The following is a 24,546-nucleotide window of genomic DNA, read 5'->3' as shown; positions in this document are numbered from 1 at the left end:
TGAAGTTTTCGTCGCTGAGCATTTGCAAGCCAGGCACACTGCAAGGACATTATCCCGACAAGTCAAGACAGTTCCTCCGAGTTCGCGAGTTCTGCGTCCTGCATGCAGCCTAAATCGTAGAAATCACTGTCAGGGTCAATGGACGACAATTCACTCATCGTTGTCTATTGCACCACGAGCAGATGACGGATTTCTCGCTAGTACGTCGCGAATTTCTGTATCTCCCTGACGTCACACTGCTATGAAATGACACTGAGAAGCCACCCCCTCGATATCGACCGAAAGTGTCTTTTTAAGGTGGCGCTAATTAAAATATATAGGATGCATTCCCAGGCACCACAATAGTCGTTTTACGTTTCTCGACACCAGTATTTTTATTTAGAGCAACAATCAGAAATTTTTTAAAATTCGTGTCAGTACTCCTTTAGGCTTCTTGTGCTTCGAAAGGTAGTCTCCACAATAGACTCATTCAGAGCTATACTTTCTCGTCATGAGACGCACAGGAGGAGTAGAGTAAGAGCAAAGCACAAGAACTATCCGCGCCGAATGAAGTGTGAACAGCGCACCGAACGCGCGGCCAGTTCACGCCGTCTGCTGCCGACATCTAAGATAGCCAAGCGCATCCGGTTACCGATAGTTTTGCTTTTCTTTCCTTTGACAATCCATATTTTGCTTTGCCACTGGAGCGCCACGTTCATGCTTTCCACTGACCGCAACTGGCGCAGCGCAGTTTCTGTGGCAGCAGCGTGCGTGAAGCGAGCGCTCATAGCTCCCTTATAGAGTTTTCATCTTGCTTCCATCTCTGCCGTGTTATCAGCGCCTAGCTGAGATGCGAACAGAGGGCGGATAGAATAGGGAAGCTCCAGTGCACATGCGTTCAAGGAACCCGAGAGGTGTTGCTGTTTCGAACTCAATCGGTCTGAGGACGCGAGAACGAGCTCTCACTGCGCCGTCTCTTACAACGAGCATCTCGGGTGCGCGCGCGCCTGCTCGGTAGCCCCACGCTCGTGGCCGCTGCAGTGACCAAATAATTTCAAAATTAACGTCTTCAGTGCCGGAGACACCTTTTTAGGTACCTGCTGACCTTTTAATAAAAAGAAATTCAATCCTGCCTGCATTTTATACACTTGCTGGGCAAGAAGTCGGAATTGCCCATCCTTGCCTAAGGGTCTCATTGGAGGGGCCGTAACTATTAGTGCAACGACATTATGCAACATGTTTTTAATGACTGTGAAAGCTGATGTGGAGGAGAATACGTGGACAAAGTTTAAGAAATTTAAAAAATGGGTTTTTTTTTTTTAATTGTCGTCAGAAGTTTTCATTGTTCGGTGTTTTCTTGAACTTAGCCCGATCATATCTCTTTACTGAAAAGTTACATAAATACAAGATTTGGCAGTTTGGTAGATACGCATGCGAAGAACGTAATGCGAAATTTTTGTACCTCTACTACAAGGCTTTTTTGAGATAAACACCTTCAAAGTAAAGAAAATTTTGCCGATTGGGCCATTTTTGAGGTTTTTTATAAAAACATCTACACTACACATAAAAACTAAAAACACCTGAGCAGAAGCAAAAACATGCATATATTTAGCTAAAGAAATTTCAGCTACCTAACTTTAATATATTTTGTGCAATTCATAACGAAAGTTGGCCAAAACAGCAGAGCGGATGAGCGCTCCACTCCACCTCTTCGTCATTATTGATTTCCTGTGGTTCAAAAAAATTTTCGGCGCCAAAGCAAATTGCGGATCTCTTCTTTCCACTCATCAGGCAATAATATATAAAATTTTGAAATAAATTTCAGAGGTCGACCAGCCATCGTTTGTTCGATCTTACGTGGAATCACCCTGAGGAACTTTTTCGCAAAGCCACTATTCTTCCACTGGATACTTGAAGGTAAATTCGCGTCACCGCTTTCATCTCCTGCGCCTGAGGAAATATTTGGTGGTTTAACGCATTGTTGTTCATACTCTGCGTCATCTTCATCAGAATGCCACCCACCAATACGACGGCCATCTGCAAGAACGGTTTCAGCACCTGCCTACTACTGAGGTTGTCGTTCAGCTGCCACTAGAATCCTCATCTGCGGAATCATCTTCTCAATAAATGGCAGCCTCCGGTGGCTCAATGTAGATAGCCGACGCATCTTCATCGTCCTCTTCGAGTATTCTGGTTATTTCTTCTAAAGTCAACCTGGGCAGACAATAGATTGACGCATTAGTGCCGCGGAATTACCCTACAACTGGCGTAAAACAAAGTAACGAAATTAACCAAAATACGGAACCTAAAGGCCCAGCGTGCCCGCATGGCAACACGAAAAATAACATGCTTTTTCAGAAAGAACATATCAATTTATCTCTCTCAAATTGTCACCGTGTGCCCCTCACAACAAGCACTCTACAGGGACGTGTATATCATGCTATAGCAAAAAAGAACATTTAATGAAATCCACTTAGCCGCGGCCGCGTTTCATGTCGACGCGTCGAAATGCAGAACCACTGTTTCGCGCCTTTTTGGCGGCCCTCAAATAAACACCGATAACTTCTGCCACCTGGTGTCGGTAAGGGGTAGCCTAAGCTAACGAAAGCCTCGCCGCCCTGATCCTTGCGTGGTTTTTTAAACATGAGTACATTGCAACGCTTCGTGGTTACATGGGTGACCATATATTAATGCTGGTACCTAACGGGTTAAACGCCGGGCGGGCGAAACCCCGCACGGCGTTTGCAGGAAAGTGCGCCGAGCTACGGCGTCACCATACGTCGCCTAGCAACGCGTTCGAGGAGATAAATGGAGACAGGAAACTATTAAAAGAATATAATACTTTTGTCGAGGCGGAATTCGAACCCGGGTACCCACGGTAAGAACCGAGCGCCGTAATCACTCGGCTGCCCAGGCAGGCTTGCGGAAAAAAGCATTTAGGAGAACCTTATGATTGTGTTGCTATGGGCGAGAGAGTGAGAAACAGAGAGAAAGAGAAGGACACAGAGAAGGAGAGTGAAAGGGATAGAAAGAGAAAGACAGAAAAAGAAAGCATACCATAGCCATGTGTGTATAGCATAGCAATGAGGTGGGGCAGCGAAGTGATGGTGAGGGAGAGGGTAAAGCATACCATAGCCGTGTTTAGTGCAGTATAGCAATGTGGTGGGAAAGTGAAGTGAGGCAGAGGAAATGGAGGAGAAGAGGGACACCAGCTCCGCTGCTAGTGCGTAGCTGCCTCAATAGTTTAAGTGCGGGGCGCTTTAGGGGCCCTGGCCGTCGTATTCTGTCGTAGCTTGGCGTAACAATAGCGAAACACCTTTTAAGTCCTGGCGCGCCGACGCAGCAGCGACATCACGTATATATAGGCATCTGTAGGAGAGCCACGTATACTGAAGGGCGGGAAAGGGAACTGAGACTGAGGAGGAGCCATGTGAGAATGAGGATGAGGGAAAGGAAGAAGGGAGGGAGAGGAGGGAAAGGAGGAAGAGAACATGCTGTCATCTTACGCCGCCGCCTGGAGTCACGCACACAAAACAATGTACAGCATCGCCATGTGTAACAAGGGGCGGGAAAGGGAAGTGAGGGACAGAAGTAGTGAAGTGCGTCTGAAGAGGATGGAAAGCAGGAAAAACTGGTAAAGCATAGCATCGCCACGAATTGCGTTACGCAGGCAAAACCATGTAAAGCATAGACACGAATAAAAAGAGGGCGGGAAACGAAAGTGAGGATGAGGAGGGGTGTTGTGAGGGTGAGGAGGATGGAAAGCAGGTAGGCACAGGGTAAAGCACACGATAGTCATGTATGGCGTCACGCAGGCAAAACTATGTATAGCACAGCCATGCACAGCAAGGTGGTGGAAAGGGAAGTGAGAGTAGGGAGTGTGGAAAGGAGGAAGGGAGAGGATAAAGCATAGATTAAGCAATGCCTGACCGTATGCACCGATTAGCTTCGATGCGCGGCCGCATCGTGTAGGCTGGCGTCCGACGAAGCGCGGCCACGCTGCGCCGTGCTCGTACTAAGAGTGGAGGACCCTGCACGTCCATCGCAGTCACCGATAACCCGTTCATCCGAACTCTGTGCGCTGAGCTGCCTTTGAATATTTCTTCAACTTACAGTTGAGGGCACTAAGAGCCGCGCTTCAGGTGGTGGTCACGTAGTATATTTTACCATTTCGCACACTTTAAAAACGGCTGGAAAAAAGAAAAGGTGTCATTTATATTAGCATAGCTGAAAAAATGCAGCAATAAAAAAGCAGCGCGATTGCAGCGACATCGGCCTAAACTGTAACTGATTGAACGTATCCTGTCTGCTTGCTTTTTTTTTGTGCCATGTTGGGCATACTGGTAACTAGATACCTTAAAGTTGTATCTTTATAGACGCAAAACATGCTCGTGTGATATGCAAGATATTGGCAGAAAGAAACGCAGCAACTTGTGCTGAAATACTAATTAAAACTTGGATTAACACCTGTAAAGAAGGATGTCATATTCACATAAGACGCAGAGAAAAAAAAATTACTTCGACATAAGACGTTAACAGAGATTTGCCCAGCTCTGTTTCGAGGTCATCCAGGCGGCGAGTGTCTATATTCATGTATGGGACGCTTGCTCTCCACATACAACCAAGGACGAAGAGTTCTTTGTCTGCGGCTTCCGCCGCCGCCTTGACGCGACCTCCTCTCGCACGCCAATAGGCGTGCTGACGCAGAGGATCCGCGTCTGCGTGAAGATATTCTACACATTAATCAAGCACCTTCAGGCGACCGCAACTGATAAAATAAGGCAGGTAAGATGATATTGACAGTAGTTGAACATTTTAAGTGCGAAGCATTTCTTAGCGAACCAAATGCACTGTGACTGTTTCTATCTATCTATCTATCTATCTATCTATCTATCTATCTATCTATCTATCTATCTATCTATCTATCTATCTATCTATCTATCCATCTATCTATCTATCTATCTATCTATCTATCTATCTATCTACGTCTGGGCGCTCTCATCTTGGTCTCCTTAAAGTTGTACATGGCAACATTTCCATGAGCGACATTAGTGTATGATGAACATAATTCCCGGGTGGTGGTGGTAGTGATTTCATGAGGAAAAGAAATTAGGCGGCTTTTCGTCATCAAATCACTACCACCACCACCCAGGAATCGTGTTCATCATACATTCATGTCACCTATGCAAATTTTGCAATGTCGAACAAAATGATTGCCTGTTGCGTGCGTCATGAAATTCGTTCCACTAGTTCCATGCGGCACGTATCAGCATAACACGGCCCGTGGTGTACGGGTATGTGCCAGAGGTTATGCATATATCAGTCCAGGAACAGCGACAACAGACTTTCTAAATCTTTCTAAATTTTCGTGTCGCAGAAAATTCGGTGCCGGGATTGACGTGGCGTTGCCGATGAGCCAAATATTTCTGATGGACGGAAATAACAGAAATTATGGCTCAAGCCCAGGCATTTTGCATAAGAGTCAAGCATTCACCACAAAGCCATGCCATTGCTTTAAACTTCTTAATAAAAAGGTCTTATACAAGCGTCATGTCAAGGCAATGCCAATTATGGTTGCATAGTTGTGTATCCGCTTTTATGACGATGCAATAAACATTGGCTACACAAGCTGTAGTCATGCTCTACCGAGCAACACTAGTTGTCATAATGCCACGCATCTTTATTTGTTTTATGAGATGATCAGGCTTCACTCACAAAAAAGGAATACTTTTAGCCAAGCTTGCCACAGGTCGCGCCGCGATGCTTTGTAGGCTTCGCGATTATTTCAGATTTGTCTGTTAGGATTATTCACAGGGCACGAGTAACCTAGTTTGTTCTACAGCCAGCGCATGCACCAGCGAAGACGCTAGAAGTCTCGATAAGGCACGTATGAAAGGCAACGCATTTCACAGTCGAGCAGATTAGTTGACGACCGACATCCGTGCCCGACACTCTCGCTGTACAACGAGGAACGCTAGTTGTTTGAGTTTATCTTTCAGCGCGCAAATGTTCCCCTTAAAGTTATAACTGCGAAGCTCGTTAGCAAATCGTTCCTTGTTCACCCCGCGCCAAAAAACTATCATCATCATAAACGAGTATGCGTCACAGAAACACTCCCACTACTCACCACTGGTCCAATGAAAGTGAAGAAGGCAACAGTTAACCCAACAAACGGGTATGTGCCACAGAACTGTGTGCGGCCTATCCGAAATCTATCATCATCATGAACGGGTATGTGCCTTGATGGAATTGGTTTCTTGGAGTATGTGCCTTGATGGAATAGGTTTCTGAGAGCGCCGTGCCACCTGCTTGGAACCTCACACCTATGGCGTGCGCATTACCATAGTCATACCACGGTCACGTGATACCTTGTGATTATAAACGCTTGTGTACAGTTCGTTCCTAAACATACGCAGCCATTCATCGCCCGAAAATCAATCGCACTCCCTAAGCAGAAGCCGCGATTCCAGAAGCAAGCATTCCCGCTGCGCGAGAAGGGCAACGACAGCGTCGATTGGATCTACCGAGTTCAAGCCATGTTCAAGCAAATGTTCAACACCAGTACAGCCAGGTGCCAGCCAAGTTTAAGCAACAGTTCAACATCGCTACAGTCAAGTTACAGCAAAAGCTCAAGCAAAACTTCAGCATCACTATAGCCACGTTCAACCACATGTTCAACATCGTTACAGCCACGTGCAAGCAAATGTTCAACATCGTTACAACCATGTTCAAGCCAAGGTAAAGCAAAAGTACAAGTAAAAGTTCTGCCTAGCCACAGCAATAAATAAGCATGAGACCGATCAGCTTCGCTGTGTATCGAGCATTGCGTGGCTTAGTGCAAGCTTTGAGACTTTTTTTTATTTGTACCACCTTGTGTTCTGCGCACTTTACCCTCATCACAATAAGACATCTGGTGGCGATGCTGCTTTTTCATGTTACAGATACCCACAAAAAGCCGAGCACCAAGCCCAAGCCGTGAAGAAGACGCCAAATTCCTCCCGGATCATCGATTTAAGCGAAGGCTAGCGCAAGAATACGGACCCCTAGAAGACAAGCCTAAAACAACGGTGACGAAGACGACAGCCACAATGATGGCCGCTGTTTCACCCTCGACAGTCTTGATGCCGCACCCCAGGGAGCCGCCGACTTTGCGTGGATCACCGTCCGAGGACCCAGAAAGCTCCCTCGAGACGTTATACCGAGTCGCTACATCCAACGACTAGAAATCCGAAGCGAAACTGCGTGACGTCCACTTTTTCCTAGAATACGCTGCGAGGACTTCGTTGCAGAACCGTGAATCTACACTTCAACTATAGGATCTTTTTCGCACGACGTTCCTAAACACCTTCACGAGCGTCGTAACCAAGCAAAAGGCTGCAGCTATGCTGAATGCTCGTGTACAGCTTCCAAACGAAAACATTACGATCTACACGGAAGCGATGGCTCGCTTCTTTCGCCACACTGACGCCAGCATGCCTGAAAAAAAAGAAATTACATCTTCCTATGCGGGGTGTAAAACAAGAAGTATTCGCTGGACTGACAGGGAAACAACCGCAGGCTCTTGCTGAATTGACTTCCGAGACTTCCGAGATGCGGACGCGGCAATACAACCATAGTTTCTTGGCTACAAGCTACGCCGACGTTCAGACTTGTGCGCCGCCGCCGCTGCCTGTTTTGCTCACGCCGCTAGCGCCGCCGCCGCGCAGTAATTGCGGCACGCGCCGTTAGTCTTTTTCTCTTAATCCGAACGGGGAACCTGAACGCAAAATGCATCACTTCCCCGGGGGAGCTCTTCTCGATGCGTCCATGTAATGGACTGCCTATTTCAGGCGCTGCTGACTGACTGAAACTAGGGCGAGCAGCGCGCCCTTTGCTTCCGGTTCTTCTGCAACGTCATTATGAAGTCACGAAGCTATTACAACTCTCGACACAAAGTACACGGGCTAATGCTCTTCAACGCAACGAACGTAGCCTCCAGATATACGGTTTTGGGCGCACATCTCGGAGCCCGTGCATGAACTCTGATCACGTTAGCCCTCTAATTAGGTTAAATGCGGTCGCCGTCTAACGCACTTGTAAAGGTGGGTAGGCAATTCATGCATGGTTTCTCAAGTATCTGTGACACGTTCATATGCAAGTTCAGACTTGTCAAGTTTCTTTGTGTGTTCTGGTACTGCCAACTTCGTGCAAACTTCGTTGCTTCTCACGCTTGCAATGTTCTGGCCGGCTCAGTGCGTGGACGTGGTCAAGAGCGCGATGACGCCACGGCTCGCCGCTTATTCGAGTAACTGAATGCGCTCTGCCTGCTTGTGATGGACACTACGAGAACAGCTCAGCAGAAGTTGTCGTATCTTTTTGTCCTCCACAAGTCTAACGAGTATTGGCTGACCTCAACGCTACGGCGTCCTGCAGTATTAAATGGCACCGTTTACAAGGGTATATTCTTAGAGTCTCGGACATAGTATACTTTGCATAAATGAAGTAGATAAGTAATATATACCGATGCATTAGTGCATTTTATTTCCTTTGATTCATACTCGAGTAAATCGATAAATAAGTATAGAAATAAAGACAATGAAAAAAAAGCGAAAGCTGGCACTCAGCCGCGCAAGGCTTCTGACACAGCGAAGTTGGCCGAGCACGGCGCCGCTCGTACTCAGCTTTCCGGTAGGCTAGAACCTGACGTAGAGCTTGAATACGCTCAGCATTCCACTCACAGTAATCCCCAGTATCTTCCCGTCGTCTCTTGTTTTCCCTCTCTCTGGCTGTGTATTCCGAATCTGCTCGTCGCTGCCGTTACCGTTCTCATACAGAGACAAGCCTCGCTTCACAATAGGCTGCTTCTTCGAGAGTGCTACTTTGCGCATTCCATGGCTGTGTCTTATCGGGCGGATGAAGCGCGGTGGAACTCAGTTGTGCGAGGTTCTGCTGGGCGTGGCTTAGCGATAGCAGCTGCGTGGTTGTCGCTACTGTGCATGCGCGGCTTGGCATGACGTCACGAGGTTATTTAAGGCGTTCTAGCAGCTGCGGCGTCGCGAGTTCCCGTGGCTGCGGCGCGGCTGGCTTTTCGTGAAACGCGCACGTTGTAACGGCGGCTCAAAGTACTTAGCTCATAAAACATAGAATAAGAGATAGCTGCGCTAGTTGGTAGGTATTCATAATAAAGAGACAGGACGTGCAAACATGGACACGAGAGAGAAGTCAAGATAGTGAATAGTTGTCTCTCACGTAGACCACCAAGCCGCCGGGTTGACAGGTATCGCCTCTTGCCTGGGAATGCGCAGATAGGTATTTGTGTCTGCCTTCTTTTCCGTAGCTGTCTCGTTTCTTAACCACACCTGGCGACAACTTTCTGTGGCAGCATAGCCAAAGCTCCAAGGGCGGAGCTTGTGCACATGTGTTCCTACGCCAAGTATTCTGTTTATGGGCGATTTCGATTTTGGTTCCGCAAGCGAGTGCAACACATGCGAAAAAGCACGTTTTGGACATCCACGACTTATGATGTACTTTTTGAAATAGTGTTATCAAAGAAAGGATATATAGCTTGAATCGAAAGCTATCACAAGCCTAGATATACTTATGGATCAAGCGCTGATTAAACAAATACCTGGAATCATGGCTAATTTCTTCTGCAAATTAAATTATACATAATCTGCCAACAGTTCAAGTCCGCGTTGGAAATGAGCAGCACGTAGTAATGTATGAATTCTTTTGCTGAAAGCAACAGAATATTCGATATTGTGAAAGTACACATGAAGCAGCTTTACTGAAGCGGTGGGTTTTATCCACGGCCTAGCAGGATCTGTGCAATTTGAAATCCTACACAAAGTCAAGAAGCCATTTTCTAAGTTTAGGTGGAGTAAATTTAGATTCGGCGCACACAGGGTGGGCATCGTCGTTTTCTAGAGACGCAAGAACACTCTGGAGGCGCTCACAATATTTTGTCAAAGGACGCCACAGCATCCACGGGCTGCAAATACTTCAGCCACGAACGGTGATCGGGCGTCTCGCGTTCGTATTTAGAAGCGAGTGAAATGCGCTCCTTACCCGCCGTGGTCAACAACGCGGTTTTTGCACAGCCAACTGCATAACTGACATGAACACATGTATAGCCCAGGCGATGTTTTGTATCGCTAAGTTTGTCATTGAGAATAGCTGTCATCGAAAAGCGCCGCAAACTCCTCCCGCTGCATACGCCGACCGGCACCGTCTTGCTGAATGTCATCTACAGTGTAATCATATCAGCAACGCTAGGCAACCTAAATACCGACCATATATGCAGCGCAATTTATGAAATGCGTAATTTCTTTTGCGTACTGTTCCCAATTGCAGTTTCGTTTTCAAGCATTTGGTCTTGCTGAAGACTGGCAGGTTGCCTACGTCACCTTCAAGGGGGCTACCGCGATCAGACCCACTTGCGCTGGTGCTATAACTGACACGCATTTTGTTTCCCCGTGATTGTATGCGGGCAAGAAAATATTGGACAACGCACCACTGTCTTCGTTTCTGTCTGTTCGATAAATACAGATCACCTAACAAAGAAGCGCCCATGTACGCTTACAAGCTTCCCTGTGCAACTGCTGCAACCGAACGACGCCATCATGGTATACAGGGGCAGTAAAACGTGACATAGAAACTAGTAAAGCAAAAACAGCAAAAAAACTGAAAATCCTTCACGAGATGAGTTCTTTACTTCTAATTCAAGCAATCTTGAACATAATGCCTCTTTCTTTTCCTTTAACAGCAAAGCTGTTCTAGCTCGGCGTAGTGTGACCGTGCCCGAAAAATATAATCAGGAATGGATATGTCCCACAGCATCTGGGCAAATCTCACTGATCAACGCTACGGCGTTAGAACGACGTGAAGTGTAGTAAATCTGAGAACGAGTACAGAGAGAGAGAAAGAAAAAGAGAGAGAAACAGAGACGGAAAGAAAATTAAGAAGAGAAAAATTCTTGCCGACAAAAGTTCTTCACGAGGTGGTATTCGAACCCGCGTACCCTCGATCTCACGAGCGTCCTAACCACTCGGCTATCTAGGCACTCTAGCAGAGGAAAGCATAGCCTTGTATAGCATAGCGTAGAAAAGGAGCAGGAAATGGGAGTGAGTGGGAGGAGCAGACATATTGTTACGTACTCTGGAGTAGCGTAAGGGGGTTTTTTAATGGGCACAGAGACCGCGGAAATCGTCCAAGCTACGTCGTCGTCCTCTTTCTCTACCCGCGTTTCCCTTGTTTTTCACCGACAGTGACACTTCGTATCATTCCTCCTCTCTCAGACGAAGCCCTCTGGGCGAGTCATTCTGGTGTCCTTCGTGTATACGGCTTCAGGCGGGCAACATGCGTCACCTCGGTCTTGCATGAACGTCGGCCACTAGTAGTCAGACGTGCGATTTCGTAGTTTACCTCGCTTAGACGATGGAGGATCACGAACGGACCGGCGTAGTGTGCGAGTAGCTTTTGGCTCAAGCCACGTCTGTGTATTGGGGTCCACACCCACACTAGATCACCGGGAACATAAGTTACATGCCGGTGTTGACTGTCGTAGCGTGTTTTGGAGGAGTCTTGCGCTGCCAACGTACGTAAGCCTGCAAGTCGACGAGCCTCTTCTGCGCGACACAAAGTCTCCGCAATTGACAAGTCTTCATGAACGACAAAAGGAAAGATAGTGTCCAGCGTATGTCGAGGCGAGCGAGCGTAGAGCAGGTAGAAAGGGCTGTAACAGGTAGTTTCGTGTTTCGCAGAGTTGAAGCCGTACGTCACGAACGGTAATACTTCATCCCAGTTCTTGTGGTCGGAGGTGACGTACATGGATAACATGTTGATGACGTTCGGTTTGTGCGCTCGGTCAGACCGTTAGTTTGTGGGTGATAAGCAGTTGAGTGTCGGAACTTGGAGGCACACAAGCGAAGTAATGATTCTACCACATCGGCGGTAAATTGTCGACCACGGTCACTTATCACCACGCGAGGTGGCCCGTGCCGGAGTATGACTGAATGCAACAGGAACTCCGAAACCTGGCCTGCCGTGGCTGAGGGTAAGGCAGCCGTCTCGCAGTACTGCGTCAGGTAGTCAGCGCATACAATTATCCACCGGTTGCCTTTTGAAGAACGGGGGAATGGTCCCATAAGATTAATGCCGACCTTTTCAAAGGGAGAACTGGGGGCATTACGGGCTGCAGATGACCGACTGGACCTGAGGTGGGCCGCTTGTGGCTCTGACACTGCGTACAACTGGCCACATATTTTTCAATTGTCTTTCGCATTTGGGCCAATAGAACCGCTCTTTGGTGCGACTAAGTGTTCGTGCGGTACCTAAATGACCAGAGGTCGGGCCGTTATGCGTGAGACGCAGAACAGATGTTTGAAGAGACGCAGGAACGACCAGCAGAAAGCGGGCGCCCGTCGTTGACAAGTTCCTCTTGTAAAGAAGACCACCTCGGACGCGAAACTGGCCTTCGGGTATTGGCTCGTTTGTTGCAGGGAAGAGAGCTTTCAAGCTTGGGTCTTTGCGCTGCTCAGCGGCGAAAGTCACGGCATCGGGAAATCCAGGCGACAGCGAAGCGATAAGGTGGTCGAAGTTATCGGCCTCACAATCCGTCGTAGGTAGTGGCATCCTAGAGAGGCAATCCGCATCAGCGTGTCGACGACCACTCTTGTACGAAATGGTGAAGACATATTCTTGCAAACGAAGGGCCCATCGTGCGAGGCGACCGGAGGGGTCGGGAAGGTTGACCAGCCAACACAGGGAATGGTGATCTGTGACGATCAGGGGCGTAGCCAAGGGGGGGTCGGGGGGTTCAAACCCCTCCCCCCCGAAATTTTTGAATTTTGCTTACGTATATAGGCACGCACACATACAAACGCACGCACAAACATACATAATGTATGGTTGAACCCCCCCCCCCCGAAAAACATTTCTGCCTACGCCCCTGGTGACGATGGTGAACGGGCGGCCATAGATGTATGAGAGAAACCGCTGTACTGCAAAGACTACCGCTAGGCATTCCTGTTCGGTCACTGTGTAGTTGCGTTCAGGCTTGCTTAAAGAACGACTTGCGTACGCCACGACGTGTTCCTTCTTACCTGAGCGCTGAACGAGAACGGCGCCGAGACCGATGCCACTTGCGTCCGCGTGGATCTCTGTTAGCGACGAGGGATTGAAGTGCCGAAGTATCGGCTGTGAAGTTAACAAGCACTTCAGCTGGCGAAAAGCGGCATCACACTCGGGGCTCCACTGAAACGGGCTGTTCTTCTGGAGAAGTCTCGTCAGAGGATGAGCGACATCCGCGAACCTGGGTATGAACCGCCGGAAATACGAGCATAGCCCGATGAAGCTGCGAAGTTGTTTCACGGATTTGGGTTGCTCGAACGATTCAACGGCCGCTGTCTTCTGTGGGTCAGGTCTAATGCCATCTTTATCGACGAGATGGCCCAGCACCAATGTTTGTCGCTCGCCAAAGTGGCACTTTTTCGAATTCAGTAGAAGGCCAGCCTTTTCAATACAGGTGAGCACAACAATATGATAGAGGGGACAAGGAAAACAGGTGGGAGGAGAGTACAAGCGCAGCGCAGAAAGAATGAGAAAAAGAAATAGAGACCGAGCAGGAAGCCGCGCATCTCGAGGCTAGACGTGTCTGTCAACGTGGAGTTCGGGCGGTGACGGGCCCGTGCTTCGCTCTGCCAGGGGGGTGTAAGCGGTGCCAAGCTTTGCGCGACGTAGTGCAAACTGCCGTCATTTTTATATTTACTTTTGTGCTACATACTCTATAAAATTTGGCGTCCGCGGACCATATGCAGTAAAAAGTGTGCGCAGTAAAAAATTACAGCATATCCACGGGTGAATGATGAAGAGCTTGGGCGAAGCTCCTGAAGGTGGGAGCATGGTTGCACCTTGAAATATTCACTGGTTTCGCCTGACAGTAATCAAAGCGATACGCCGCTTCGATTATTTGTCATTTTTCCTTTTTCTCTTCTTGTTTCAGTTTATTATTTTTTATCTTTTTATTGCTTTCTTCATTTTTGTTATTTTTATTTATTTTTTATTTTTATTCTTTTTTATTTTTATTCCTTATTTTTATTTATTTTTATTTATTTTTTTATTTTTAACACGAAAGTGTTTTATGCTGGGGTCCACCAAGACTTCAGTGACGTATTTCCGTCACGGAAATGACGTCGAAAAAATATACACGATCAGATGGCAAAGAAAAAAAGGTGCCGTCAACGGGCATTGAACCCACGACCGCTCGGTCCACAACAACAGATGCCGGGCACGCTTTCTACTGAGCCACGGTCACAGACTTTGGAGGCTTTACAAACGCGCCTTTTATATCTACCACTCTCCCGGTCGGCTGGGTGGTGATGACCTCTGGGAATGGTAAGGCAAAGTAATTCCTCATTGCTGCGGCCTCCACGACTAGCACCTGCAACGCGTTACGCGTCCGTCCCGTTCGGCGCGTTTTCAATAGAAGTTGAATCATGGCCTCCGAGATAACGGGCGCGCGGCGGGTTTCTCTCCGGCCGTCCCAATCGCGCGCTCCCCAGCAAATAAAACGAACGTCGCGTCGCGCGCCCGGCTACCGCGGGATGGCGCACTCACTTGGGATTCCTGCGGCAGCGGAGACCGCGGCAGAAAGCAGAGCGCGCGGGATTGCAGCGTGCGTATGTTTTTTTTTTCTGCGTACGAGCAAGCATTGCCGCCAGGATCTTCTGGATGCACTGAAGGCAAGTGTTTTTTTCTGTTACTGCATTTATTTTGGTCCAATTTACGGAGAAAACCACGGCAACTGCTGAATTTTCCTGATATAAATTATTGTAAGGAGGTTTACGTCTGTGGTAGTGTTACCTTTTTTTTTTTTTCATTACGGTCCGTTTTGTCTCGGCGCGAAATACCTTGATTTGAGAAATATACAGGGGCGTTCTAGCATTCTTCCTTTCTGGAGACTTGTATGGATGAAAACTGGGCTAATTTTCGTCGTTGAATCATATTGTCCTCCTATCGTGACACATCGTTTTACTATTTGATCGCGTACGGATATTTATGAGTTGGTCAACCGAAGCACGGTTACGCTCTAGATAACTGAGTGCCCTGTGGATGACACTGAAGTAAGATGATAAGTAATTTTGCCGGAATATTGTTCGATTAGCCGACCTACATTTACTCCACACGTCGTTCACAGTGAAAGTGCCCGAGTTGTTATCGCCTCCTTTTTCGTCATCCGGATTTTACTTACATTTTGGTAGCACAATGGCAATATCAGCATCGTGTTCATTTACTGTGCTCTCGACTGCATCCAAATCAATCAATCGATCATAAATGAACAAAACGCGCCTGTAACCAGTCCGTGGTCGTCGCAGAACCGGCGACTTTTAGTCTAGACCACGGTCTAGACGTATGGCGACCGCCTGCAACCTCCTCCCTGTCTCCTGCGGCGCGACGGGAGGCACATAGTTGGAAAGGGAAGCTGGGGAAGCCTCGTGGGCGAGTGCGAGGCATTGTGCGCTATGCGAGCGCGGCTGTCGCGCCAGACTTGATGGCGCCGGCGACATCGCGAGGAGAGAGCATGACGACTGCTGATGCCGAGTTTGGTCGGCTCAGTTAGCGTTCCGCTCCAGCGTGCGCTCGACCTTATTTCTTTGTAACGCGCTCATGCTGCGGCGTTTGCGTGGTTTTTTATCTTGCGTGCTTGTGTCGCTGGCGTTCTGCGTAAAGAAGACAAAATTTTGGCGTGGAAGTGGAAATTAATGTTCGATTCAATAGCAGTGATTTATTAATTGAAGTTGCAGACTACTTACGGCTATATAACTAACACTGTCAGTGCTGTCTTTTTTTTTTTGTTGTTGTTGTTGCAGTTGCTAGAGAAAATGCTGTGAGGTCCTGTGTCTTCTCTTTAATTTCAGGAATATGGCATACTGCTGCGTACCCTTCTGCAAGTCGAATAGCAAAAAGAAGCTTGGGATGCCTGTAAAGCATTCCGTATAGAAGGAAGTGCCTGCAAGTTGTTAATAAAGGAAATATAAACAAAGTGTCCCTAATGGAAAATTTGAGTGGTTCTGTACGTGTGTTTTCATTTCGCTGTATGTTGTTACACCGAAGGAAGAAATGCACAAAGGAAGCAAGCACCGATACCTGCTTTTTGCGATACTGCTTCCAAACGGACTGCTTCCGTCGCAGGCCTTAAATCTAGCTTACAACATTATCAAAATATCTACTGTGGGCTCGGGGCCAGTGGTCGGCCAAAGCCCTCAGAGAACACATAGGCGACAAGAAAAACGCGTTTAATTTACGGAGGCCCGGCAACGACTGATCGGTCTTTAGCGGCAGGGCGAGCGCGAGCCCCGGGCGTAATCACGCCCAGCCTCATCATGGTTCTTTTTTTTTTCTTCTCCTTCGCTAGCGTGCCCATACTATACAGCCCGCAAATTTCGAAGTATAGTAGGTTTCTAGCACATGCGGATCTCTTGCACAGGCATCGTTTTTCTAAGTGCTCTAATAAAGGCGGCGCAAATCTACAGCAAAAAAAAAGCCCATTTGAGAATCGATAGGCCCCGGCATTTACTTGGCCTCTCGTACACCTTGACCAGACATTTCCAAATCAGCGCGAGGTTAATAAAAGCGCAAAACCATTTTTTCCTCGCCACATGCAAGCTGCGCCAACAGCGCGGCAGCGTTTCCGATCCTAGAGTTACTGTATATGCTACCTTTAGGTAGCATATACAGTAACTCTATCCGATCCCAAGAAAGAGCGCCGCGGTGCGGAGAAAAGAGCGCGCCACGCCCACCTCGGGAAATACGCTCTCTCCGTGCGATTGGGACGGCCGGAGAAAAACCCGCCGCGCGTCCGCCATCTCGGAGGCCATGGTTGAATTTTGTCAATACCTTAACACACCGCGAGTGGCGACCTTTGCCCAAGCGTAGCAGAAGCGTCGGCCTCGCTCATAGCATCACGCTCATACAAACCAAAAATAGCTCTGCGACGCGCGCCTGCCTCACATGGCTGTAACACCGCGTTCCACGCTCACGCGCTCGCCCCGAGAAAAATAGCGGCCGGGCTACCGAGGCGGCACGACGCTCTTTGCGTTTCCCTCTAGTCCGGCCGTGGTGTTAGATCACATTTTAACATGCCGCGGGATGGCAACCAAGATCTGCGTCCAATATGCGACGCTCTTCTGGCTATCACACCTCGTTCTCTGATTACGCTTTCACCGTTAACTACTACAGCTACCACAAGGGTTTGTTTAATCATTTAACATGAACGTTAGTCGTCGGGATGGAGATGTACCACCAATCATCAAAGTGGGTGCAAACACGTTAAACGGTTCCATTAGCTGCCAGACATCCATATACATTGTGCAAGCTCTCTTATATCAATGTACAGTAAGCATTCAGTTACTTCTGTAAGGGCACGCTTTAATTTCGTGTTATTCCGATTCCTATGATGGAGGGATCAACCATTTTTTTTTTTATTTTTTTTATCTCTATGGGACAGCGCCATCTATTGAATGATACGGGAGACGCGACGGCGGGGACACGCCGCATGGAGCGACGACCGACCACCAATTTCACAAGGAGGCTGCCATTTTTAAAGCTCGCCACCGCCGCAGCGCCGTCTAGCGTCTGCGATGTTTCGCCGCCCTTCCGGTGTGTGGGGTTCCGCGGCGGTGTATGCAGCGTATACGCTCGGTTCACAAGGTATCGCTGTTCTTCGCGGTACACGGGCAAAACAGAGCAATGCTTCGCGGGTGTAAAGGCGCTGGTAAATAATCGCTAAGCTGTCAGCTTCAAAATGGCTGAAACAGCAAGCAGCGGCGGCCCACGCGACGTACCCGCAGCAGTGCCGACGATGAGTAGAATGCCAATGCAGTTCTTAAGCAGCATCTGTAAACTGGCAATTTCTTTGTATGTTTTGTTATAGCTGACCTCGGTGTGGTTCTTGGAATATGCGCTATAAGAGAGCGTGAAATTTAGGACAACTCTCGAAGTAATCGGAGAAACGTAAATGGAGACGAGCGAACATGTAGGCCATTGTCCGGCTGCGCGCTAGCTGCGCGCATTAATGTTTAAGATGACTCTCGGGTTTCCGAGCCGTGATTATGCAAGTTAAAAGTAACTATAATCCCTAACAGACCATTTGGTTCCGCTTAGCACGTCGCAATACAATGTTCATGGAACGACAGGAGCACAAACACCGATGCCTGTGTTCATTCGTGTCGCCGTCATAGTTAAAAGCTTGTGGCCTCTGATCGTTGCACAAGATAAGAAACAGATGTACGACGGGTGAGCTCAAAATTCGGCGTAGAAACAACACGATGATAAAATGAAAATAAGCCTGTTGCACATCTGGAAGCATGACATGGCGTAAGTTCGCTTCGGCGCGAGCCGCCGCCACTAGCGATAGGCCGAAAGGGCGCCTGCTTTTGGTAACATTATTGTCAATTTGTTTTCTGGCGAGTATTTGAGAAGCATTACGACAAGCGCACGTGTCCAAGTAACGACCTGGCTTTAACGAACCTGGGCCGATTATTCACGATACCCAGGTTGTCGCGCGAAAAAAAAAAAAAAAAAAAGGTGCGGTTGTCATAACGCTACCTTAGTTATCGTCACAAAATTGTCAAGTCGGGAAAGAACATGCTCTCGACGAAACGTTCGAGACGCGTACCTGCGCCAAAGCACACATGTCATGCAGGCCTTTCTGTCATGTAGATTGGAAAGTGCTAATTCGATAACCTAGAAATTGCACGCAGAAAGATGGAACATTTTCTAGCCGCAGGCATTGTAAATCACGTGCTGTAGCATAGAAATCAGAGAGGTTGATATTATGAGAGAACAACTCTTGGCCAAACATTTTGTGTATTAATCGTCAGCCTTGACATTGGTTCTCTTTGGTGCAGATGATAAAGTGTACCAGCACCCAAGCACAATCACAAGCTGGTTTGATGACTTGAAAATGTGGCCATAAGCATAGGTCGGCGAACTCACTCATGAGTCGACTCACTCAGGTTCACTCAGACTCAGATCGGGCCGTGAGCCTGAGTCTGAGTGAGTCCGGGTGAGTAATATTTTGGTGAGTTTGGGTCTGAGTGAGTCCGGTTGAGGAGAATTTTAGCGAGTCTGAGTCCGAGTGAGTCTAGTTGAGGAAAATATTGGTGAGCCTGAGTCCGAGTGAGCCCTAAGCGCAAAATATATTTCTTGAGTGAGTCCGAGTGAGCTCCACCTTTTGTTGCCGACTTATAGTCCTATCTACTCATCTTCAGCATTACCATCATCCTTATATCGACTTACGTTTATACTCAAGTCCATTCACAAGTATCTCAGCACACTAGCATTCAGCGCCACCTTAACATTTATTGATCAGAGGCGCGAGTTAGGGGTAGGGGTGCCATGACCTCCCCCACTAACTGTTTCATTGGATGTTCTTGATAAAAATATCTCATGTGAGTCGCGTATTTCATGAAAATGTCCTTACTGGATGGATATATGATAATGATGATATATGATGTATGATGATAACTCGTATTTGAAGGCACGAGATCAAAAGGCGCATCGTAGAGCACCGATTATGGGAGATACTGGCGTTAAAAAGGATTCACACCATGATCGAAAATGCTAATTTTACGCCAACGGACTCATGAGTCGACTCACTCAGGCTCACTCAGACTCAGGTGACGCCGTGAGTCTGAGTCTGAGTGAGTCCGGCTGAATAATATGTTGGTGAGTTTGAGTCTGAGTGAGTCCAGCTGAAAAAAAGTTTAGTGAGTCTGAGTCCGAGTGAGTCCGGTCGAGGAAAATTTTGGTGAGTCTGAGTCAGAGTGAGCCCTCAGAGAAAAATATATTTCTTGAGTGAGTCTGAGTGAGCTCCGATTTTTTTGCCGACCTATGGCCATAAGTGAAGACACCACATATAATATACCATTTGCGGGAGAAGGCGTGCGACCTGAGAGAAGCGATTGTGCACTTCGCATGCCTTGGCTGCCAGTCCTTCAGGCTTCCGTTGCTGTTTCCGCAGCCAAACACAGCGCAATGGTAGCTGGGTAACCTGTCCTCGTCCATCTTTTCGATTTGCGGCAGCACAATTGCTTCAGCGCGTCGAAAAATGGAAACACGCTGACCTCTCACGCACCACGCAGTGCAAAACTCGGGAATCCGCACACACCAGCGGCAGCGGTCGGCCGAGGTGGAGAGAGAGAAAGCGGTGAAAATATACCGGTTCGAGGCTACGCTCCTCCTCTCCGTGAAAACGGTCTATACCGGTTCGAGGCTACGCTCCTCCTCTCCGTGAAAACGGTCTATAAGGAGCTTCGCCCCTCAAAGTGCGCAGTAAAAAGTGTGTGCTTTGGCTCCGTAGCCTTGGCTGTGCTGCCGCCGAAAGTTGTCATCAGGTATTGGCCTCGAGGCCCACCACTGGAAACGCCGGCGCCACCGTCGGCGTGACGTGCTTGGCAGGATCACGTGGTCTCAGCGGCCGCGTCGGCTGCTTGTGGCGCACTGCCGCGTGCTTTGAAAACGAGTTTCAAGTCCCACATGCGCTGCGGCCTGCTCAAATTCGGAAGTTTTCTCTTATTTTCTACTCAATTGAAACCATTGTAATAGAGTGGCTGCCTCCGAAGGCGACGAACATGGGGCTCTACCGCTCGGTGCCGCAGTGTCGCGCTTACGCAAGGGAGCCCAGTGTCAGCCTGCACTGGTAACCGCGGGACAAGAAACAGCGTGAAGCATGAGTTGTAAAGCTAAGAACCAGCAAGTAGCCATCCGCTACTAGTCTTGTGTGCAACAAGCACTTCCGCGACGAAGACTTTTGTAACTGCGTCGGGCCTGCGATGTTCGGTAGTAGCAGGCAGCGCGCACTGAGACGATGGCTCGCGCGCGCTTCCCGCCGGCAAATGATGCTTATCTGCCACAGGATGGTAAAAGCGCTACCTTTTACCACGTGCGATGCCATCTCAGAACCCTCCAATGTGACCTCTTCATCGTCGGCCCCGTGCTCAGCGTCCACAAAATCGGCTGCAGATGCGCAAGTTATTGTTTAGATACGTTGAATTAAAAAACGCACAGGGTCCGTTATGCATTAGTTAAAGATGATTAGCAGGCGAAAGCCATCTTCTTCTTGTGAGTAGTTGTACTGATTCTCCCGCGCCCCCCTCCAAAAGCGTTCTGCACCTAACGCGGTTTTGCACGGCCTCCGTGACCGATCACGGAGGCAATGCAAAGCGACCATGACGTGTAAATACGTCATCATGTGACGTCACATTATGTGACGTCATAATGACGCTGCATATCTTGGCGATCTGTGACGTCATGATGACGTCATATGGTGACACCATCACGTGACGATTATTTTTTGCATCACTCGTGTTGATGCCGCCGACGGGCAACCTTCCCATTTGATGAGGCATGCATTGCTTCATAAATTTTGCATTGCCTCCGTGATCGGCCCACCGGCCAACCCCATGTATTTTCTTGGAGCCTCATTTATTTACGTGGGAAAGATGCAACCCTGTTGGCGTTAGACACGACACTGCTGCCAAAATTGCTGGGGTACACGCCAAATAATTACTATCCTGTTTTGCGGCTGCTGGTTGCTGCAATACCTTCTATTTTATTCACCGCTATTTCAAGTTCATGTGGGTCCTAGTTCACAGCCGACGTTTGCAGAACAAGTCCGGCAAACGTTACTGTATTTTCTTTCTTTTCCTAGATGTCGCATGCTACTACATGCTCGGTCTCGTAGACTGGTTCTCCTTCCACCAGCAATCTCGAAGTGGTGAAGCTTTGGTCTATGAATTTGTTGATGACAGAGAGCGGCAAGTTCACTGGAACGCAAACAGAACGATAATTAAGGAGCATTAAAAAAAGGCGTGGCAATTACTCACGTTTTGCGTGAGCACCAAACGAAAGGAATGCGCTGAATAAAGAAACAGAAGCAGCGGCATTTGCCCGCTGAGAAGACCGAGCAATACGCAGTGCGAGACAACTTGTCAAATCACATTGAAACGTACCCGAATTTAGACCGAAAAAGAAGAAAAAAAACACTCAATCGTCGGGAAGGCAGATCACAAAGTTGCCATGCGCACCGAAACCGCAGTTGTAAGGAAATTGTTTTTGAACTGCTCTGATAGCGTCCGCGCAACAGTAGGTTTGTTTACTCACAAATTCTCATATTTTGCGGCCTAAAGTTCACAGCGCGGTGCCAAAACGCGCTCGTAGCAAAAGCGAAACCATCAGTACGAACATACATGCAGACGCTATACATGCAGAGGCACCGTCAGTCGTCGCGAACCCGTGCGATCGCTGGCTTGAGGTTCTTTCTGTTATTCTCCGTTTGGTTATACAGGCAGTCTACCCTAACGAGATATTTCACCCAGTTTGCACTCAGCGAGTGACTACCTTTCACGCAAGAAGCCGGTTTAGGGGTCTCCAACGCGGTGACAGCGTGAAGCGGGTGCACGGTTTTCAGCAAAGAGACAGCGACTGTAGACTATCTTGTGCTTTCAGTTCGTCGAAAATGATTATTTTGACAGTAAAGAACACAGTTCATTTCTAAAGTACTTACAGAAATGCCCTGGAGGGCTTCCGCGAGGTGTTTTTGTAGAGCGCCGACAGCAAAACCTATGGGGAGCGCGCCGGCGGTATCCTGCCTAGCACGCAATCGAGGCCCGTCCGATAGAGGGCGACTCCGTAACTCCTCGAGGCCAATAGCGCCCCAGTTTCTTCGGTGCGTCTTGCTCTTAGTTTTTGTCGACAAGCGCGACCATCGTTTCGGTGGCGTCGCTTTCAGGCGTCCGCCCGGGTTCCAGCCAACCTTGAGGCTTCCCAGTAAACCATGAATGTCCATTAGATATCCATAGAATGCTAGTCTCGGGATATTCAGTACATCTTCTGGATATCTACATTTCTCCACATGACATTTCACGGATGTACTATAGATCATCTAAAATGCACCCAGATCACGCTCTCAGTACGTTGTATGGATATTAAGGCTTGATGTTCTGTACATTTAAAAGATGTTTTCCGAATAGGCAGCACACAAAAGGGCAACAAATATGCACACATAAAAGACGCAAACACAAGCGCTGACAGCGCTTGTGTTTGAGTCTTATGTGTGCGTATTTGTTGCCCTTTTGTGCGCTGCCTATTGAAAATCATGGCTCACCAACTAGCCCATCAGTACATATTAAAAGATGTTCATTCCTTAAACTCGCATCCACATGACGTCTAGCGGCTTGTGAGGTGCACTAATTATGGCTCTCAAAAACGAACGCTCGACAGACTGTAGGCCACAATACTTTTCGCTCACTTGAGTGCTCGCTAGATGTACTGTTGTAACCTGAAAGTAACTGTTGCGAATCACTATTTTGTAAATTTTAGTATTTATGATTTTGGAAGTAGGTGTAGGTGTCTCGGCATAAAAGAGCAGTTGTATTGTACTGGTTCTTGGATGTGGGCGCGAAAAGACAAGGACGAAGGGAGGAAGACACGTTTGTTGTCAGTAGCGCCAGTGTGTGTGTCTTCCTCCCTTCGTCCTTGTCTTTTCGCGCCCACATCCAAGAACCATGACAGACCAACAAGCCCGCATCGCTACCCTCGTGTATTGTACTGCCTTCTATGGAGAGCGCGCTGCATACCTCACATTGTTCCTTTTAGGTATATAACACATCTGATAACACATCAAATGTGCAATACTCTTCTCAGGCTATTGCAATGTTTTGTTACACACAATGAGTACAATGCATTGCCCTGAAAGATTACTGCACATACAATCATAAGAGTGTTTCAATACTGGCGAAATGACAAGAGAATGAAGTGAGTCGAAAGCAACAAGGCAGTATCACAAAAGTTTATATGAGCAAAGCAATGCTGTAAACCATAGGAGTACTCTCAACGTGTAAGAACACAGGCTAAATGTCTAGAGAACGCAGATACACTCAAAAGAAATGAGGCGGTGTGATAAAAGTGAACTGTGCACCAGCTGAAGACTAAAACCGAAACTGTCCACCAGCAGTCCCAACATAAGTCCAGAAAAAACAAACTGTCTGCCAGCACTCTCAACGTAAGTCCAGACAGGCTCCTCGGCCGAATGAGTGTGGTCTTGTGGGTCACAGGAGGGGCTACTTGATATGCTCAGTCCGATCGCTGTGTGCCTGGATTCAAGTAGAAAGGAAGGTAAAAAAAATAAAGCCGGTACAGTAAAGGAATCGAGAGTTCATGAAACTGCTTGAACCAGAGAAACTTGTCGCATTGCTCTTTCTATTTTATGCCTTAAAATGGCTATCTTGCAAAACACATCAATGGAGCCCCAATTCTATGACTTTGAGAGGGCACCCAAAACTATCGTAAATTGAAAAAGTATTAGGATACGCAGAGACTGTCGGTCTTTCCCCCAAAAAATGTGACATGAAGGCGCACTGCTTCAAGAAAAGTAGATTAAATTCTTTAAAAAAAACATGACACCTAAGTAATTAACTGGAGGAGGTGAAAGTTAATTATTATCCAATGTAATATGTCTTTTCTCCAGGATAAAATGAGTCAGGGCATTAACTGCAGTGAAGAGTCAAGTACAAAGCTGAAACCTGC

The 24,546-nt window shown here is 47.9% G+C and overlaps 1 protein-coding gene across 1 annotated transcript in view; it reads right to left on the bottom strand.

Moving 5' to 3' along the window:
* Positions 1–2,380: 2,380 nt before the first annotated feature.
* LOC119404032 (cytochrome c oxidase assembly factor 7 homolog) overlaps positions 2,381–24,546 on the bottom strand; it is a 611,270-nt gene continuing 589,104 nt past the window's right edge. Inside the window, exon 4 of the mRNA XM_049419330.1 lies at positions 2,381–2,395. The gene's annotated coding sequence lies outside the window, so the exon portion shown is untranslated. The remainder of the gene's footprint in view (positions 2,396–24,546) is intronic.

Source organism: Rhipicephalus sanguineus, chromosome 9, assembly GCF_013339695.2.
Source record: "Rhipicephalus sanguineus isolate Rsan-2018 chromosome 9, BIME_Rsan_1.4, whole genome shotgun sequence".
NCBI lineage: Eukaryota > Metazoa > Arthropoda > Arachnida > Ixodida > Ixodidae > Rhipicephalus > Rhipicephalus sanguineus.
Note: the sequence above shows the minus strand (reverse complement) of the source record. Positions and strands in the feature narration are given on the sequence as shown.